The sequence below is a fragment of the Cibotium barometz genome, chromosome 46, assembly GCF_041138505.1.
Source record: "Cibotium barometz isolate CiBa-2024 chromosome 46, ASM4113850v1, whole genome shotgun sequence".
NCBI classification, from domain to species: Eukaryota; Viridiplantae; Streptophyta; class Polypodiopsida; order Cyatheales; family Cibotiaceae; genus Cibotium; species Cibotium barometz.
Genome location: NC_141091.1, coordinates 36,870,440 through 36,892,598, shown reverse-complemented (window position 1 = coordinate 36,892,598; position 22,159 = coordinate 36,870,440).

Below are 22,159 nucleotides of genomic sequence, written 5' to 3'. Positions count from 1 at the left end.
TCTATAAACCTTCAACTCTTCTGGAGATAATGTCTCTGCCATGTCTATCCTCAGATTTTGTGTGAGAAATTATATGGGCACAACTGCTTCCAGTCCATACACCATGCTGAATGGCGTAAGTCTCGTCGCATTCTTGTAAGCTATTTTGAATGCCCATACTGCATAATGTAGCTTTGTGTCCCAATATGTTATATTTTCATTGATTGTCTTGATTGAAATTCCTTTCAAGTTTCCGTTCATGGATTCTTCCTATCCATTAGCCTGTGGTAGTAGACTGTCAATTTCTTGTGCATAATCATGTGTTTCTCGCTGTCATCTTTTTGATCACTTCATTGAGGAAGTGGTTCCTTGATCACTGGCTATTTCAATCGGGCATCTGAATCTTGTCATGATAGTTTCATATAGAAACGTTTCCATTAATGATGCCTTATAGTCTTTCAAAGCTTTTGTAGCACTAGTACATACTTGTTTCCCATTCTTTGAGTTGTTGACTTGAACGGGCCTACAAAGTCTAGACCCCATTTCTAGAATTGCTCAAGTGGTAGTATCGGGGTGTGATGCATTCTCTCTGAATCATTTGTCTGCCCTAGCCTTTGGCACATGTCACACTCCTTTGCAAATGTGTGGGCATCATCACAGTCCTACTTGGAATACCTTCCTTTTCATGATTTCTCTGAAAAGGTGGCCTCCACTGATCCCTTGATATGCCTCTACTAGCATATCCTATTGTTCATGCTCAAGAATACACAAAATTTGGTCTATGCCCATCTTATATATCTGTCTTGCCACACCACCATGAACAACGCTCCAAAGAGTCAGCTTTTTCCTCTGATCTCTAGACATGTACTCCGGAAAAGATAAGTTTCAAAGGAGTTGCAACATCTCATCATACAAATTTGGTCTCTCTCCATCTATGATGAAGAGGTGAGCAACTTGGAAATCATCCTCCACCCCATCTAGAGTTTCTCTTGACTCTACTCTAGAAAGGAAATCTGCCATTACATATTTGTTTCCTGTGGTGTGCTTGATGGTGGTGAACTCAAACTCTTGCAGTAAAAGCATCCATCTAGCTAACTTTCCTGCTAAATTTGGCTTGTTCACCAGATATAAGAGTGCCTTGTGGTCCACATGAAATTCAAAAACATTACCCAATAGATAATGCCTGAATTTTTTGATTTAGTATACCATCCCCAGTGATTCCTTCTCCGTGGTGAAATAATTCATCTCTAGATTTGGTATTCTTTTGCTTACATAATATACCAGTTGGAACCAGCCTTCATTGTGACTCCTGCATTAAAGAACATCTTATGGAGGAAAAGGCAGAAGCATCCACGATGCCTGCTGGAGAGTTAATGTTGAAGACAACATTCATTTCAAATTCTGGAATGCATCCTGATAGGCTCTTGACCAGACATATTCTACATCCTTCACAGTCAGATTATACGAGGGTATTACCACATTTTCCAGGAACCTCATGAACCTGTTGAGCCACTTAATCAATCCTAGGAATCTCGCTAACTCCTTAGTATTCTTGTGCGGTTGCAGCTTTACTATGATCTAAATTTTTGCTAGGGGCCACTACCAACCCTTCTGCACAAATAGCATGTGCCCCAATAGAGATCTACTTGTGACTACAAAGGCACACATAGCTAGGTTGAGACTCAGCCTAGCTATTCTATATTTTTCCAAACATGTCATCAGGTGCTTTATGTGGTCTTTTTTTCTCCCAAACACACTTAAGTCGTATATAAAAACCCTCCTAAAGGTGGTCAAATATTCATAGAATATTTCATGCACCATTCTCTGGAACGGGGGTGGATCATTCTTCAGTCTAAAGGTCATCACATTCGAGGCAAGAGCCCCCCATTTAGTCACAAAGGCTATTTTCTCCTTATCCTTTGGAGCCATGTGCACTTTGTTGTAACCATGAATCCATCTAGAAATGAGTATATCTCATGTCCTGCTAGAGCATCTAGTAGTAGTGAGTCTATGAATGATTGACGAAAGGATCCAATATGGTGGAGGCATTCAACTTTGTATAGTCTTTGCAGACTCTAAGCTTCCCATTCTTCTTGGGGACAATGACTATGGGTGATAGTCATTCTACTCTATCTATCGAATAGATGAATCCCACTCTCAACAGCTTATCTATTTCTTCTTTAACCTGCTTGGTGTAGTTAGGATTCATCTTGTACCTACTCTGCCTTATAGGATTGCATCCTCCTTTAGATTGATCTTGTACTGATAGAAGCTGGAATCAATTCCTTTCATGTCAGAGTAGTTTCATGCAAGTACATCCTTGTAGGATCTCAACAACTCCACCAAGAGTTTTTGTTTGAATTCTTGGCTTAGTTTTGAAATGACCTTGACTGTTTTGGGCTCTTGATCATCTCCTAGGTTTATCTCCTCAAGCTCATCTTCCTACACTCTAATATTATGTCTCTTTAGTTTGTCTTCTTCTTGCACACTAATATTATGTCTCTTTAGTTTGTCTTCTTCCTCTTGAGAGTAAACATGGCCTTCTTCTTCTCTGCTTGCATCTTTGCTATCCTGTCCTGATTGTCTTCTTTATCTTATTTTTAATTTTCTTCATTCATTATTATCACCTCAGGTTGTGTGACCAGGACTTCAGGATCGTTCCTCTGGACAATCCGCTCTATGTCTACTTTGAAGAGTGATAGCAGGTCCGGATTCTCTCTCATCAAGATCTTCTCTTCCTCGTCATCTCCCACCCCTTCCAAGTAATTTAGACCTTCTGTATGCAACGGTTGGTTGGCCTGGTTTATCTTGTCCTTCCCTGCAACAATTGAGATGCATTCCTTCTTTTTCCCTTCACGGATTGTAATCCTGTCACTATCCTAGTTGTGTTTGATTCTTCCACTTTTGAGCCACGGTCTTCCCAACAACATGTGATATGCACCTACGATCTCAGTCATCTTTTCAAGACTATAAATATGACAGTGAACATACATCCTGCCACCTCAATTTGATCTCCCGTGATGATTCCAACTAGTTGAACCCTTCTTTGATCAGCCATCCGGATCTGGAATGGAGTAGGCTGCAAATATATAATTCCTAGCTTCTTTGCTAGGATGTCTGATATTATATTCACTCCATATCCTCCATCCAAGGTGATCCGTGACATTGGTTGTCCTCTTATTTTTATGGTCACTTCTAGAACGATTGTGTCATAGTCATGAACTGTATTTCTACATTCTGTAGCTAGATTCTCCATTTCTTGAATGGGAATTTGGGCCCACTTTTCACTCAACACTATGACTTGGAGAATCTTTTGCCTATAGTTGGGAACCATATTCAACACTATGGCTTGGAGAATCTTTTGCCTATAGTTGGGAACCATATTCAACACTATGGCTTGGATCAGCTTTTGCTTATAGTTAGGCACCATATTCAGCATTTGATCTAATGTTATGTTTAGCTTCATCTTGCTGAGATCCTCTCATAGGTCATATTCCTCCTCAAGGTTGCTGCTCCTCACTTTGTGAATTGGGTATACTTTGGCTTTTGTTCACTTTTCCTTCTTCCTCATTAGCTTCTCTTTCTTTTTCTTGATCTTCCCTTGTCAGTTTTCCTATTCAGACTTTCTCCAAACTCCTTTCCAATTCCTTTTGCAAGATGCTTTTACTGCTCTGGGGGCTGTAATAGGCTCTAGTTAGCACTTTTGCATCCCTTCTTCAGTTATCTTAACATCGCCTAGTGGCTTCTTGCTTGCTATAATGTCTTCCCTTTTCTTGACTAGGTTTGTCCTGTCCGGATCCATGTCGGCATGCTCATTTAAGAGCAGGCTTTCTTACATTATCTACACCATTCCTTGTGCACTTTGCATTGTTTGCACCATTCCTTGTGCACTTTGCATTGTTCGCACCATTCCTTGTGCACTTTGCACAAGCTTGGTGATTTTCTCTCAGATCCTCTACTATCCTACCCAATGTTCGGGCTTCTATGTTTCTTCCTGATCAATGCTTTTGCCTACTATTCACTGTCTTGACAAGTCCTTGCGACATCGCTACCATCACTACCGGTGGCTTCTCATGTTATTTTACTACCCATTGATCCACCTTCATCATGTTCACCACTGCATCAGCTCTTGTTGGGTTTGGCTCTCTTTGCGGCCTTGCCTCTTGCGGTTCTTGCTGATGGTGTTATAGTATGGGACATCCATTTTGCCTATGCCCAGGGGCACTGTAGTAGTAGCATATCAACCCAGTTCCTCTTTGTCCAAATCTTCCACCTCCTCTTCCATAAGGTCTATTGTTTTGTAAAGAGAATGTGGGGGAGAGGGAGAGCTTCAAACCCTAGCAAGCAAACACACCCACACAAGAGAGAGCAAGACACAAGAGAGAGATGGATAGCTGAATTTTCTTCTATCTTCTTCTTCTCTAATCAAACCAAAATAACATAAAGATAAGAGTACACACTATATGGTTTAGTACTCAACTACTACAACATACAAGGGTTGGTCCATAATGTGAACCCGACTAAATGAGCTGGCGCTATAACTATGCCAGTCTCTAGTAATAAAAAATGGCTCTCACACAGTCTATCATTCCACTGGCCGCATATCACCCATAATCTCACCAACCATGCCAGTGGTGTAGATGCGGAAGCTATCACCCAGGCGGGTCATCAATGTCCGTTGTAGCACTAGTTGAGCTCGATATCTCAACACTCCCCCTCAAGCTCAACTCCACACACTGTACTCCAAGTAAGCTCCTAAACCTGTTTCTCTGTGCCTAATACCTTCGTTACATATACTAGATCTACATCTCCTGCTAGAACCTTCTCCCTCATAAAGTGATAATGCACCTCAACGTGCTTTGTTCTAGCATGATATATTGGGCTCATGTTGTCACAATATATGACCCCCTCAAGCTCAACTCCACACACTGTACTCCAAGTAAGCTCCTAAACCTGTTTCTCTGTGCCTAATGCCTTCGTTACATATACTAGATCTACATCTCCTGCTAGAACCTTCTCCCTCATAAAGTGATAATGCACCTCAATGTGCTTTGCTCTAGCATGATATATTGGGCTCATGTTGTCACAATATATGACAACTGCCCTATCCATGGGCTCTCCCATGTCACCAAGTAGCTTCTGAAACCAAGCTACCTCACCAGCTGCCATATCAGCATCCCTATACTTTGCCTTTGTACTCGACAAGGCAACTGTTGACTGCTTCTTACTACTCCAACTCATAGCAGCACTCCCAAATGAGAACATAAAACCACTGGTGAATCTCCTGTCTACAATACTACCAGCCCAATTAGCATCTGTGTACCCATGCAACTGTATCTCTGTACCAGCCTCATAGAAAAGTCCATAATCAACTATGGACTTTATGTACTTGAGGATCCATCTAGCTGCATCCAAGTGTGGCTTCCTGGGGGCCTGCATAAACTGACTCACAATTCCAACAGCATAGCTCAAGTCTGGCCTTTGTAGATCAAACTACCCACTATGTGCCTGTATGTAGTGGGGTCCTCCAAAAGCTCACCTGTATATGTGGAAAGCTTAATGGCACTAAAATAGGCTTACAACCTATCATACCATACTTGGACAACATGTCCAAGCCATACTACCTTGCAATAGAAAAATGCCATGAGGTGATCTCACCACCTCTATGCCCAAGATATACCGCAGCTCAACCAAATCCTTCATCTCAAACTTTTTCTTCAAAAGCATCTTAACATCATGTATGTCTGCATCACTATCACCAGTGATAATTAAGTCATCCACATAGATGACTAATAGCATGATTCCTCTATCTGTCTTTTTCACATATAGTGAAAAATCTGCATTGGATATTTGAAATCCAATGGTAACAAGATACTCCCTGATCTTGTTTGACCATGCTCTATGTGCTTGCTTCAAGCCATATAAGGATTTGCGTAACCTGCACACAAAATTTGGATGTGCATCACTCTCATAACCTGGTGACTGCATCATGTACACTTCTTCTTGCAAATCACCATGCAAGAAAGCATTCTTTACATCCATTTGATGTAAATACCAACCCTTCGCGTAGCCATAGCAATGACAGTTCTCACGGTTGCCATTCTTATAACCGAGCTTAATGTCTCCTCATAGTCTATGCCATAAGTCTGCGCATAGCCCTTGGCAACCAATCGTGCCTTGTACCTTCTCACTGAACCATTAGCATTGTGCTTGACTTTATACACCCACTTTTCCTTAGGCAACGACACTAACTCCCATGTTGCATTTGCATACCAATGCTCTCATCTCCTCATCCATGGCATCTTCCCATTTCTTATTTCCAATTGCCTGCTCAAAGCAAGTGGGCGCAACCTCCTGTATTGCTTTACCATGTAAGCATGGGTTGTATATCCATCATATCTCAATATGTCAACATGGTATCTAACCCATGTAGACCTGACACCTGGATCACTACGCCAGGTGTCCTCAAAACAGCCCTGGTTCTCCTTACACTAGGAGTAACCACAGACGGAATGCCAAGATTCTCATCAAGGCTCTGCTCAGAGCCACTAGAGTCACCATCCACATATGAGTGACCTACTGACAGATCAAGCACAAAAGGTTGATCTACCTTTTCCTTCCCTTTCCGTGATACATATGTACTTACATCATTCCTCAACCTGCCGCCTGACCATGGGCTAACATTGGATCCACTGCTCGAGGACTCCCCAAGTCCACTTAGCACCTGTAATTGCTGCTCTACATGTGGTGCAACATTTGCATCTTCTGTTGCCTTCACTATTGGTGCATACCAGCTACTCATCTCATCGAAGACAACATCTCTGCTACAAGTGGTAGGGTTATAGCATCTATAACCTTTTTTCTCCATAGCATAACCAATGAAGATACATTTCTCTACCTTTGGATCCAACTTTGTTCTCACTTCATCAGGAACATGTACATATGCAATACACCCAAACACTTTCAAGTGAGACACATCCGGTCTTATGCCTGTAAACTTCTGTTCAGGAGTCATACCATGAACAATTGCAGTGGGTGTCCTGTTCATAATGTACATAGCAATTGCTACTGCTTCTACCCAAAAGTAATGTGGCATATTCTTTTCAGCCACCATCAAGGCACGTGCCACTTTTGCAATGTGCCTGTTTTTCCTTTTTGCAACACCATTCTGTTGCGAAGTGTACCTGCACCACGTAAACTGCCTCTTGATTCCTTGCTTTCTCAAGAAATCGCTGAACTCATTGGAGAAATATTTCCCCCCACCATTTGATCTTAGGCATTTTATTTGCATGCCTTTTTCCTTCTCGACCAAGGCTTTAAATCTCTGAAAGTGAGCAAACACCTCACTTTTCTCCTTCATGAAATAAACCCACACTTTCCTAGTGTAGTCATCATCAATGGATGTAACATATTACCTGCAACCTGCAATTGTTGCAGTCTTGGTTGGTCCCCCATACATCTGAATGTATGACATCCAATGGCCTTGCACTGACATGCTTTTCATGTGGGAAAGCATGTTTGGCCTACTTATGCATATTGTCAACCTTAAAATTTGGCAAACCTGCAACAATATTTTAGGCCTGCATAGACTTTAGTTGCTATACATTCACATGACCAATGTGCTTGTGCCATATGTCAATATCTACAATGACATCTGTTCCATGCGCAAACATGGTTGACTTTATCTCAAGCATGTTCACCATTCAAAGTAAACATCCTGCCATTTCTGTTACCCTTTGCAACCAGGCGACACTTATTTTTAAAGTCTTCCACAAAACATCCTTGAGGATTAAACCTCACTTGCAGACCCTGCTTAACCATCTGTCCAACAGAAACTAGGTTCTTTGTAATATTCGAAACATGAAGCACATCAGCCAAGTACTTCATTTTGCCATCCTGCATAGACAATGGCACTTTACCAACATGCGCAAAAGGATGCGCAATATTATCACACCTGTTTCTACATAACCTAGTTTTTTCATTTTTTGCATATCTCTAAACCACTCAGCATGACTGGTCATGTGGTTAGAGGTGCCAAAATCCACATACCATATATCTTGAGATCCTGACACATCCCCTGTTATGGAACTAAGCATGTGCTGCATCACAAACATCTGCTCACTTTTGTTATCACCTCCATGTTTATTAGATGATGCATAATTGCCTTGATGCAACTTCTCACTTTTAATGTCATTCTGTTTTTTGTAGCAGTCCTTTGCCATGTGTCCTGGTTTGCCACAGTAAAAGCACTATATGCTATTTGCATTTTGATTTCTTTGCCAACCCCCTCGGCTGGTCTCCACTTGCTCTTGTCTTTTCTTGAGTTCAAAGCTGGATGCCTTTAGCTCTTCCGCATGTGTTCTCCTTGTGGCATCCAGCTCATCCGATCTTTTATTTAGATCGGCATGGGCTATTCATCAGGGCAACGTTCAGCTCATTGACCAGCATTTTTCCTCCTTTTCATCTTGTGTTCTTGGCAAGGGTTGTGGACTCAATCTCCTTCTTGAGGGCTTTTATTGTCAACCTATCCTGCCTTTGTTGCTCCTTGTGCTCTGCCCACGAGGCCATCTAGCTCTTCCATTTGTGCTATGAGAGTGGCCTCATCTCCACCTCTTTCTTTCAGATTGTTTGTGAATGCCCAGGCATGCTCTTGCAGCTCATCATCGAGGATTATATCCATTGATGATCCTTTGTATAATACTGGCTCCGGTCTCTAGGGCTCTTGTAGGGACAACCCCTGTCAGCTTTCCTATGTGTCCGGATTTTCGGATCATCCTTGCAAATTTTCGTCTTGCCTCTAGAAGGGGACTATCTGCCTGCTGTTAGTAGGTGTGGGGGACTACACTTCCGCTGTCAGTTTTTCCAGATATCCACCCCACACCTCCTTTAGGTCCTCCATGGCGTGGCTTTCCCATTGTTCCATTTTTTCTACTTCCAGTTCATAGACATCTGGGAACTCCTCGCGTCAAGGACTGCTAGTAGTCAGGCTTCTTCCTTGACTAGCTCCACTTTGTCTCTATATGCCCTAGCCTGCACCTCTCTTATGATTATGATGTGCTCTTCTCTAATGAAGAGGATTTGGCCCTCTGTCTTATCTTGGCTTTCCTTGGCCCTGTCCATCTCCTCCGTCAGCTCCCTATTAGCCTCCTCATTCCTGGCTAGTCCCTTTTGTCATCGCCATCTCTCTTTTTGTCTCTTCTTCCTCTTTCTAGAGCCTCAGTATAGCTGTCTTTGCATTTCCTCAAACTTGGTTGCTTCTCTCCTCCTTTTGCTTAATTCATCTTACAAAGGTTCTTTGCTGGCTCCTCATGGTCTGGGGATGATTACATCCTGCTCTCGGACCACTACCTGTAGCTTAGTGATTTCCTTCAATCCATCTACCATACATCTTTGCAAATAATTGAGGCATCCCTGCACCCTGTCTATGTGTCGAAGGACTTTGGAAAACCTGTAAGACGAGGTGCAGGGAGCTCAGCTTGTGCTTCCATTTGTAGTGGTTCCTTGACCACAATCTTTTGTGGTGCTTATCCCAGTTGTAAGCATTTTGTTCTCATGGCTTCTTGTAGTGTCTGTTCGGGCCACGGGCATTTTGAGGTTGTTGTTTCCTGTTTGTTGCCTTTCCAGCTTCTATGTGAGTATTGACTTGCCAATGTCGGCGAAGTCCTCCTTTAACTTCTTGCTGCTCTTTTCTTCCACTACCTTTCCATTCTTTCCCTTCTTCTTCTCCTCGAACTCAAAAATCCTCTTCTTTCTGGACACTGTCCTGTTCGGAGCTCCCTTCTTGCTCAGATCTTGCCTCTGTCTCCTTCCTTTGTCCTGCGTCTTCTTTGATGCTTTCTTTCTCCTTTCGTCTCTCCTCTTTTGCAGATCCTCGTTGTGCTTTAAAGAGTGCTATTAGGTAGGGGCTGATCTTTGTCTTGGTGTTTGGGCAAGTGACCTTCCTGATCTGGTCTTTTAGGTTATTGTAAAGCACCTTCGCCTAGGACGAAGGATCTAGTCTTTTAGGTTATTGTAAAGCACCTCCACCCAAGACACCTTCGTCCCTACCTTTGTTACCTTTACCAATCCGAAGGCTTGCCTGGACATGCAGTATGGCTTGTGGGTGAGACTGATCATCTCCACTACTACGAAGTGCATATGCTTCTGCCTATCTTCATCTAGAGTTCTTGTAATTTTAAATTCTTTGGCCTTACCTTCCAATTGCTTGAATTCCTTGATCATGTCTTCTTTGTCGGCCTGCTTGATCTCCCCTTCACCTTCAGCCCAGTAGTCTGAAGACCTCTGCCACATTTAGGGAGTTGAACACCCTTTTCTCCCCCGATGGAAGTGTAATGGTGTTGGATTTCTGTAGCTACTCCAACTTCTCCATAGCCTTGTAGTTTTGTTGTATCTCCTACCAAGGTAGCTCATCAAAGTCCTTTAATCCTACTCTCTCCAACCATTCAGAATGCCTATCCACCTCCTTGTAGACAGTGGAGGATAGGGGCTAGAAATCCAACACCATGTTGCCTATTTTGGGTGTGAAAGATTTGAGCATGAGAAAACTAGGAAAGGAGTAGAGTTTAGCAGAGAGGGAATCTAGAGCGCGTAGAGAATTTTTGAAAGGCAATATGGAAAGTAAGCTTTCGATGGAGAAGCATTCGGCCGTTGTCTGCACTTTTTCCAAGGGCTCCCATTTTCCATTATTTCCCCTGATCCTCCTTGCTATCCAACCATCAATGCCATGCACACTATTTACAAGCTTATTAATGGTCGACGGGTTGAGAATAGGTAATGGTGATGTGAAAAGTTCCTTTTCACATCCATGTACCCCTTTTGTGGTGGTACCCTCAACTTTCCCACATGCGCCATGCCACTGCCACACCTGGCTCCTCGATATTTGTACATATCATTATCATAATTACACATGAATCTAATTTTGGTCTATTTTCGTTTCTATTTTTAATTTCTTTGGAATTCTATCCTACTTCGTGTTGTTGGCCCTAGATTCTGGTTCTTGAATCATCTCTCGAACAAGATTTTGTTTCCCTTCTAGACACCTTTTCCCTTCATCTGACATTTTTTTCGTAATAAGGCTTTAGTCTGTACCCATTTACCAAATTCAGTCTGTACCCATTTACCAAATTCACCATCCAAACTAGCTAGCTCAAAAGTTTCTATCCCCGCTTTCTGACAATCTTGTATGGGCTTGTCCATCTCATTTTCAATTTTCCTGGGTGAGGTCCCATTCTTAATGTGAACAACATGACATCTCCTTCCTTGATGGTCTTGAACTTTGTGTTTCTTGAATGCCCATAATGCCGAGTGCAACTTCGTGTCCCAATTTTTCCTATTCTTATTTACTATCTTTATCAGGATTCCCTTGAGAATCTTATTGGTGGAATCTGCTTGCCCATTGGCTTGTGGGGGTAGTAGACTCTTGACTTCTTGTGTATTATCATGTGTTACTCCATCAATTTCTTGATTACTTCATTAATGAAGTGAGTCCCTTGGTCACTAAAAATCTCTATAGGGCATTTGAATCTTGTCATTATGTTTCATAAAGAAACTTTGCTATGGATGATGCCTTGAAATCTCTAAGGGCCTTGGCCTCTACTCATTTTGTGCAATAATCAGTGGTGGCCTCTAAGATGTATGTGTTTCTTTTCCTTTGAGCAGGTGGTTTGAATGGGCCAACAAAGTCCAGACCCCACTTCTAGAATGGCTCGAGTGGCAGGACTGGGTTATGGGGCCTTTTATCTGCATCACTTGGTTGTCCTAGCCTCTGGCACACGTCGCACTCTTTTGCAAACTTGTGTGCATTGTTTAATACAGATGGCCACGACAGACCTTCCTGGAACACATTTTGTCCTATGAACTCTCCGAAAAATTTCCCACCACTTATACCTTGATGTGTTTCTTCTAGCACAGCTTGTTGCTCGTGCTCAGGGATGTATCTCCTCAGCATCTAGTCGATGCCCATGTTCTAGAGCTTCCCTTCCACCACCATGAATGACTTGCTTTTTGGAGAGTTAACTTCTTTCTCTGATCTCTGGTCATGTACTCCGAAAAGGACATCAGATAGGAATTGCAGCATTTCGTCATACTAGCTGGGTCTCTCTCCTTCTATGAGAAAAATCTACGCATGTGAGAGATTGTCTTCCACCCCTTCTGGTTCTTCTCCTATATCCAATCTTGACAGGAAGTCTACCAGTCTGCCCACTGCATGCTTATTCCCAAGGATGTGCCTTATGTTGAACTCAAATTCTTGTAACAAGAGCATCCATCTGGCCAACTTTCCTGCCAAGTATGGTTTGTTTATTAGGTACATGAGAGCTTTGTGATCTACATGAAATTCAAACATCTTAGTAAGTAGTGCCTAAACTTCTTGATGGAGTAGATCATTCCCAGTGACTCCTTCTCTGTGGTTGAGTAATTCTTTTCCAGCTTGGATAGCCTCGTGCTTGCATAGTAGACTGGTATGTACCATCTCTCTTGTGCTTCCTGCAGTAGAGCGCTGCCAATGGCTACATCCAAGGCATTGACAAACACATGGAATACCAAGTCATAGTTGGGCTGTTAGAGGATGGGAACTGCTGACAGTATCCTCTTGAGATTCCCGAATGCCTCTTGACACAGGATCCAGACTAGACATATTCTGCATCCTCCACCGTCAGTAGACTGTATAGGGCCACCTCCACATTTTCTAGGAACCTCATGAATCTACTATGCCTCTTGATTAGCCATAGTAATCTTACAAGATCTTTGGCATTCTTGGGTGGCTACAGCTTCACAATGACTGCGACCTTGGCCGGATCGACCGCCGCAAGCCCTTCTAGAGACACTATATGCCCCAAGAGGGATCCCAAGAGGGATCCACTGGTTACAGCAGCAAACGAAGGCACACTTGGTTGGATTTAGGCTCAATCTAGCCCTCCTGAACTTTTCCAGACACATTTTGAGGAGTGTGTAATGTGTTCTTATTTCTTCCCAAAGATGCTAAAGTCATCCACAAACACCCTCATGAAGGTGGTCAGGAAATCCTTTGGAATGTAGCAGGAGCATTTTTCAACCCGAATATCATTTCATTGGAGGTGAATTCCCCCCATTCTGTCATAAAAGCAACATTTTCTTTATCTTCCTTGGCCATTCACACCTGATTGTACCCACTAAATCCATCTAGAAAAGAGTATGTTTCATGCCCTGCTAATGCATCAAGCAAGGAAGAACGACAATGTGGAAATGGGTCGGATATGGTGGAAGCATTTAGCTTCTGGTAGTCTATACAGAACCTCAACTTCCCATTATTTTTTTTGGAATAATGACTATAGGTGACAGCCATTCCGCCCTATCTGTAGGATAGATAAACCCTACCTTCAGTAATTTACCAATCTCTTCCTTCACTTGTTTGGCATAGTTTGTGTTCATTCTATATCTGCTCTACCTGATTGGGGTTGCATCCTCCTTCAGGTTGATTTTATGCTGGTAAAAACTAGGATAAATCCCCTTCATGTGAGAATAGTTCTAGACAAATACATCCTTGTAGGGCTTCAGCAATTCTAGGAGTCTCCCTTTGTACTCCTGATTCAGCATGGCACTAATCCCCTGACTGTCTTGGGCTGTTGTGCATCCCCAAGGTTCACTTGGAAAATCCGGCCAGGAAAAACTTGATCAAGAGAAAAGGAGAGATTAGTGCAGGAAAGAAGTCGATGCAAAGTAACCATCAGGATCAAAGGTGAGACAGGGATAAGAGTCATTCTAGACCGAGGTTCAAGGGTAAAATAATATGAGATAGCCTGGCTAAAAAGCTAGGGATTACTGACATACAACTCGCTCTATTCTAGATACACATGGATGACCAAAGAAGGGTCCGACTTGTCAAGATAATCAGAGAAGAACAGATAGAGTTAGCAAGATGTAGCTTCACTCTACTGTGTTTATTGTTCTCAAGATGACTGAGATAGCAAGTGCACATCCCATGCTCCTAGGAAGGCCATGGCTCAGGAGAGCGGAAGGATAAAGCATAACTAGGAGATGGACAAGATCACGATTAGGGGAGGCAACAAAAAAAGTCTGCATTTCAGTTGTAGGAAAAGACAGGATAAACCCGCCAAGACGACCAATGCACACAGAGGGCCTAAACTACCTAGAAGGGGTAGAAGATGATGAAGAAGAGCAAATCTTGAAGGAGAATCTGGATCTACTATCGCTGTTTGAAGTGGACATAGAAAGGATTGTGTAAAGGTATGATCCAGAGGTCCTAGTAGTGTAACCTGAAGTGATAGTGAATATGAGGAAAGCACTTGTAAAGAGGAATCCTCTTACTGAGGATAATGTGGAAGAGGCTGAACGAGAAAAGGTCATGGTGGCTCTAAAGCAAAGGGAAGCCGAGCTTAGGAAAAGGAACATCAGAGTTCAAGTGTCCTCACCATTCCTTGACCACTTTGCACTAACTTGGTGATCTATTCCCGAACCTTTTAGTGCCTTGCCATTGTTCTAGTTTTCCTTCCAGTTCTCGCTCGGCATTTCTACCTCTTTGCATTTTGACAAGTCCTTGAGATCCTGTCACAACCATAACTTTTAATGGCTCCTCTCGTTCTTTCCTTGCCATGGTCCACTTTTACCATATTAATAGCTACATAATTTCTTATTGGGTTTTCCTCCCTTTGTGGCCTTGCCTCTTATAGTTCATGCTGATGGTGTTGAAATATGGAAAAATCATTCTATCTATGCGCTAGGCCATTGCAGACAGTAGAAGCAGGCTCCCCTTGGACCGAATCTTCCACCTCCCCCAAATCTTCCTCCTCCTCTTCCATATGGTCTGTTGATTTGAGGTCCTGTGTGGCGACCTGGTTGACGATCAGGGTTTGCTACTACTGCTGCACCTTTCCACCACCCTTGGATTCCTGTTCCGCGTGTTATAGTAACACATCTTTTTAGAGTGATTATTCCTTCCATAGATTGTGCATACTTGCTGTGTGCCTCTTAACTGGCATTCCTCTTGTGTGTGCCCTTCATTGTTGCACCTCGTGCACCAGGCATCTGACCTAAGTCCGGATCCTGCTTTTCCTTCGGCAATCTTGGCTAGGGTGGCCCTTAGTTCTTCCTAAACTTTCTTTGCTTGCTTCTTGCCTTTCTTTTTCCAGGGTTTTCGCTCTTTGACAACCGACTCCTAATTGGATTCTCACTCTAAGGTATCTTCTCTGGAATTAGATTCCAAGGTTTCTTCCTCTTGTCCTCCTTCTTCTTAGAGTTTTTGTTTGTTTACTTCAGGACTCCTTCAGCTTTGGTGGCGGCTCTTGCCACCACCACTTGTTCAAAGGTCAAGGATTCCAAGTCGTATGAGGCTACTTCCATCTAGAGATGTTTCTTGATTCCTCTCACAAACCACTGGCTCATAGCGTGGCTAGAGCGGGATGGTTGGGCTTGTCCAAGCACATCAGCATTGCTTTGAATTTAGCTGTGTAGTCTTCTGTTGGCCTATTTTTCTATGTCATCCTCTATAGCTTTTCTAGCACCTTCGTTATGGTCTTGTCTTTTGTGAATCTTTTTAGGAAAGCCGTCTTCAAATCCTCAAATGTCTAGAAGTGCTCCAAACCATACTGGTGTACCAACTAGTGGCTTTGCCACCTAACGTTGTAGCAAAATACTCCATCTTTTGCCCCAACCATTGCTCTGTTTCCCTAGAATGTGGTTTCAGAGGTGAAGATGCCGGCATCTGGATCCTCCTCACTCTAGTCATTGAATTTCGGGTACTTGAGGGACATCTTGCCCACAACTGCTAGCTTTCTCCCTTCCTGGGCCTCCTGCCTCTCCTGTTTGGTAGTTCCTAGGGCGATCTTCTTCATGATTCCTTAGTGGTTATGGAATCAATCTTTCCAGCTACTATGAAATCCTATCTGGTTCCTGGTGATCTTCTTCCTAATTCCTTAGTTGTTTTAGAATCAGTCTTTCCAGTTGTTGCTATGGAATCCCATCTGCTAATCGTCTTGGATGGTGGAGTGAAGGTGTAGTAGTGGACAGTGTAGTGGTGCTTCTTGTTCTACACCTTCAGCCTATCTATGGCGGTACCGCACCCCTATTTGAGCTTCCTTCATTCTACATGCATGCTCCATTGTGCTCTTATGACTGTCTAGTTAGCATTCCTGATAGTAGTTCTTGTGTGCTTTCTTTCTCGGCTTCTTCTTCTGACTAGCTTGCTCTAGTGACCATCATGTAGGACTTAACCTATACTGGGATCTATCTCTCTACTCCCCTACCTCGCGTACCATTCCCCACTAGGATGCCAAAAGTGTTTATATATGGTCAAGACTCAACACTTGCGTGGCTCCGGAGGAGATGTAATTAATGTTATGCAACTGTGCCCAATGAGATAAGCTAACGCTAATTTATGTTGCGACACCGATCTACCTAGGCTAAGAGAGTTTGCCATGCCAGCATAGAGGTTGGTTCTTGCATCTTTCAGGATCCTTGATGTGACTCCTGATCCTATCTATAGATAGGAGTCACATCTAGATAGGAATGACTTTGATTGTAAATCCCGATGAGAAGGCATATCTTAACAACAAATTTAGCGATATAGACAAGGTATCAAATAGACAAGGTATCAAATTTAGCAATATAGACAAGGTATCAAATAGAGTTACATAGCACAGAAAAAGGATAATTGCACAGACAAATCACTTGTGTCACTAGATTAGAGGCTTAGCCCAAAGCCCAATGCCGTATCACACTCTTAGTTGTTTTCTCTACTCTCTCGTCTATCTCGTATATCTCTCTACTCTCTCGTCTATCTCGTATATCTCTCTAGATAGTTCCCCTTTTCCCTTTTACATCTCTCTAGATAGTTCCCCTTTTCCCTTTTACATATGCCTGAGTACTACCCATTGGAAAGATTCAGTTACAAGGTTGTTACATGAAAGAAGATTCATGTCCCGAGAGTTCATTGCCCAACAGATATACTGGGTGGCAAAGCTGGCGGGTGGCAAGGCTGGGTGTCATCCGATAAATAGATGACCCCCAACACCTCCTCATCTCCTTGATATTTCTAGCTATATCTCACACCCCTTGATATTGGATTTTGAGTTAGCAATTAAAGAGAATCAAATCAAATTCCTTGAATTAAGTTGGAGTGCCAACCAATAACTAGTTTAATGCTTTGTTTTCTGAGTTCTTACTTATGAGTTTCTTTTGTTTCTTGGGGTCTCCAAATGAGAATGTAAGGAGATCCCTTGCTATTTTTTAAAGGTTTACAAATGCATCGAGGTAAAAATGTAACACCATTAAAACCATACTAATTATAGCTTGAGAGAGGTTGAATCTTTTAAAATGACTATAGGCAGGTTGACTCTTTTAATATGACTAGGTGGGGGTGCACAATCATTAACAAATGACACAATTTTAGGAACCTAGGATGTTGAATGGGTGTCCAAGTCTCTAGAAAGGATACTATGCATTGGATAATAAAGAGGCTTTGGTGGAAATACTAATGAATATACATTTTTTGCATTGGGATCTAACTTACTTCTCACCTCATCTAGTACATGTATATAAGAATTACACCAAACACTTTCAAGTGTGTGAAATCTAGTTTTTTGCTAGGAAAATTTTGTGCACCTAATCGCTCTTCTTCTATTTGAGGATTATTACTATAAAGGTTATGTTACTAGCTTGTTTGCATTTCTACTCCCCCTTAATGTACTTTAAGCACCAACATTGGAAAAGGCTACTGAACTTTGTTAAAGCCTTTCTTTACAAAGCAAGAAGGGAAAGAAGGAATGCTTCTTTTTGGGATTGCATGAGGTTCATAGACATAAGAGTAAAGGAGGCTTTGGAATTCTTGACATTAATACTCATGCCACCCTTAGACTATCCAAATAATTGGGGGTTTTCTTTTTAATAGACTATCCAAATAATTGGGGGCTTTCTTTTTAATAGACTATGAAAATAATTGGGGTTTTCTTTTAGTAGACTATCCAAACAATTGGGGGTTTTCTTTTAATAGAGGTAAAGGAAACCTTGAGGAATTATTTTGAAAGAGATCACCAAGTTGATGGAGGTGAGAAGCCATGGCACAATCAACATGGATCTCTTGTGGATAGACAAGGTCTTCTCCCATTCTCCCCTTGTTATGAAGAATGTTGTCTTCATAATATTTCTTATTAAACATTGGAAGATAATATTTCATCTAATTGAGTGGCAATGGTATGGTATTATTGGAATTTCCCTAATGATTTGTAATATATGTTTGTGTCCTTGGTTCAATCCCTCTTGCAAGCCACAATCCCAAGACAAGCAGGAGGTTTAACAACAAAGACATTTGCCATATTTTAGATCTATGAGATGTCCCCCTATCAAGTTGGAGAGATGTGGACTAGATCAAAATAATGTGTTTGGATCCTTAAAGTTTGACAAAGTGGAGTTATCGACAACCTTGAGCATGATAGAGATCATCGTTAAAGAATGGATATAGCACAATTGTGTTCCCTTTGGATAACATTGATATTATAGGGAGATGTAAGCTAAGTTGTCATAATTTGGGTTAAAGACTATATATAACAAGATGGTGCCCCCCATTTGGAGGAAGATACAAGTAATGATGAAATGGTGTCATGACTTCTCAGTTCAACAAGCTATATAACAAGATGGTACTCCACTTTTGATGGTATTGGAGGGAGATACAAGGTAATGATAAAATGGTGTCATGACTTCTCTAAGTTCAACAAGCTATGGAGATAAAGATGAGCCCCAACTAGATGTATGGGTATCTATAGTTCATAATTCCCTATACATGTTATAATCTTTATATAGAATGTGTTGGAAGGCCCTCCCCATGGGTTGTAAATTGTAGGTTGAAAATAAGGCTTATGAAAAAATGCCCAGGGTGGTGCATTTTTAAGGGTGTTTAATAAGGACCTTCTAGATCAAAATATCTAGACATGAGAAGAAAGTTTATTTGGAGTAAACTTATCTTGGTCACATTGGTTTCTAAGTAAAAGTGTCGTTCTAACTTTTAAAAAAACTTCCTATTCTCTTCCGTAAGGTTTACCAAGGTCGAAATGGGCCTCTAGAAACGTTTTTATCTTTGGAGATTCTATAACCCAAGGACTAGATTGAAACTCTTAATCAAAGTCAGTTCCCAAGATTTTGTATGTGTAAATGATTGGAATACTAGATTGAAACTCTTAATCAAAGTCAGTTCCCAAGATTTTGTATGTGTAAATGATTGGAATTCTAAAATAGTATCTATCTTGTAAGAATCCACCAGTGTGTGCCTTAGTGGAGTTCATGAACCTTTCCCATGCTTAGAGAAACTAAGGGAACAAAAATAGCTTTGCCTTATTTGGAGGCCTTTGCGGGCCCAATAGGTAGGTATGTGGGTTGGTCTCCTCTTGATAATAATAAAAAATCCAATTTTTGGGGCCAAAAGAGGCCACAACTAGTGTTTCACTCTACCAAGACACTCCCAAGAGAGTGGATCTATAATGTATTAGGTTGTGGCTCTCTTTGTGAAATTTGTGTTGTACATATGGTGGTAACTTTGCTTGTAACTGGAAACTTATTTATTTATAGTTTTTTAAAATTAAAATCACTTACAATATAGATGCAAAATTAACCAAAATTTCCTAAGCTTTATTTTGGTTTTACATTTCGAGCACTAGTAGGCACTGCCTCTCATCAGTTGTTGTGTTGTTTTATTGTGAACCTTCAAGTACCACTTCAATGGCTTATCCTTTTATGACACTGGAAGTTCTTCTTTGTCACCTTCCATGTTAGAATGCTTGTTGCTCATGATAACGTGGAAGGGGAACTTGCCTCTTGGCTACTAGTGTAGTTTGTTGTATTTGTTTTTTCCATTGTTGCATAAAGATGTGGAAGGTTCTTTCTTCACCTATTAAGACTCATCCTAATGAGAGACATAAATAATCACTTGAACCTTCTTATCCTTACATGGGTTCATAGAGATGATAGGCTTTCGACTACATATCATAACCTTAAAAAATACATTTTTAATTCTTTGATCTATTTTTTATGTGTTTCCATAGTAGGTACATGCATGTGGTAGCCACAACTAAAGGCATAGTAGGTACATGCATGTGGTAGCCACAACTAAAGGCATTGAAATGGAAAATAAAAAGCTTCCTACATGTCTTCAATAGTAGGTACATGCATGACATAGTAGTCACAACTACAGGAATTGAATTGGAAAATAAAAGGCTTCCTACCTACTAAGGAGACTAGTTGTGGACTCTTGGCACAACACTGCACACTACCTTTGTTGCCCTTTTATGAGGATGCTAAATATTAGGTTCAATTATTTAGCCTAAAAAGAATTTGGAAGACCCTTCCCCTTTTGTTCACTCCAAGCTGTCTCCATAATTATTAGATTTTGGTGCTTTGTGGCTCCCCATTCTATGTTAACGTCGTGTATTAGCTATAGTAGGATATTATTAAATTCCATGCTCCTTGTGAAAATCATGATTTACCTTAAATCTCAACTCACATTCCCACCACTGATCTAGCATTGGATTCTTTACCTTTAGGCATGTTTTTACTTAGATCATTCTTCAAACTTTCCAAGTGTTTATGTTTTCTCCTCAAGGAGATAATACCAAATCTTTCTATTGAGTCATTGATCAAAACCAAGAAGTAGAAATAACCTCCCAAAAACATTCTTTGCATCTTTCCACAAAGTTCTACATGTACAAGCTATAGAGGAGACATGACTTACTATCAGAGTTATAGAAAAGGGTTGGTAAATGCTACTTGCCCCAATACACAATATTTGGTTTAAGAAAAAAGTATAACAATAACTAGAGGAATATCCATCACCATTGTGACACAACTATCATTTAAGCCTAAAAACCTAGACCCAAACATAGGCACCATGACAATACTTGAATCAACACTCGATCATCCTTCTAGGAAGTTGGGCAAGCCTAGGATGGTATTTGAGTTGGGTAGCCTCTAGATAGGGCAAGAAACATTGAGATAAAATTGGACAACCTCCACAAGAAAAAGATCCCTTTTTTCCAAGTCATGGAGTAGGCTAATCGATCAACCCTATTTCCTCAATAATAGAAATAATAACTTTACTTTCCCATATCATGTTTGATGGAGTGCATCAATAAAGAGAAACTGTATACACGACATTTTTGCACATAAAAAGTAATCTACAATAGTGTTGGGCTGAAAAATGACACATAATAATAGCACACATAGGCTGAAATCTAGGATGTATCTCTTTCGTACCATTTTTTACTTAAGAATTCATTTCATAAACATTTTCATTGTAAATAATACATGCAATAGTGTTGGGTTAAGAAATAGCACATAGGCTAAAATCTAGGATGTATCTCTACTATTGTTTTTCTTAATAATTTAATCAGAAACCTTTTCATTATAAATAATCTCTAAATAATACATACAATAGGACTTAGGGTTATGTGTGGTTATATGCTTGAACTTTTCTATTTTATTACTCTCAATCTTTATGTGAACACCTGTACATAGACACAAGGAGTGCATAAATGATATTAGAGCCTAGTCTTGTCTCAACTAGAGTGGTTCCAAATTAGCTTGACCGATGGGATGTATGGACACTCTTTGAAACCCACTGCTAGTTTAGCTTGAGAGAAGTTAGGGCTGGCCTAGGGAACCTCTAAACTTGTGCATTTTCTTTCCTTTGTAGGAGTGCACAAAGCTTGTTTTTGGGAAAGCGGTTTTAAGTTTGTCACTACACAATTGGTTCCTAGTTCTCATCATAAATGCAAAGGCACTAGCTCTATGACATTGTTTTCCCTCATGAAAATGAAACAACTCAAGTTTCATGAGGCACAAGTGGACGCAATAATGCTTACCTACAGGCACGCTTAACACCCAATGGGGTGCACTTCTACCATTAATTGCTCTAGATTTGGCATTTATAGTTCCCACCATCATTTGCAACTTGCCGTCTCGTCAAGAGGACTGTCAGCCCAAAGTAAAGTGCCCAGCTTCCTTTATATCACTCAATGGAGGAACTAGATAAGCACCACTTCCAATCAAATACTTAGTCAGCTCTATTAGCTCGCATAAGAGACACCATTTGCATATTCAATGGTATCCTTCACAAACTCCACTTCACTAGATTCTTTGGGTTATTTCCACTCTTCTTCAACAGCTCAATGCTGTAGGACTATTTCCTCCATGCTTTATGAGA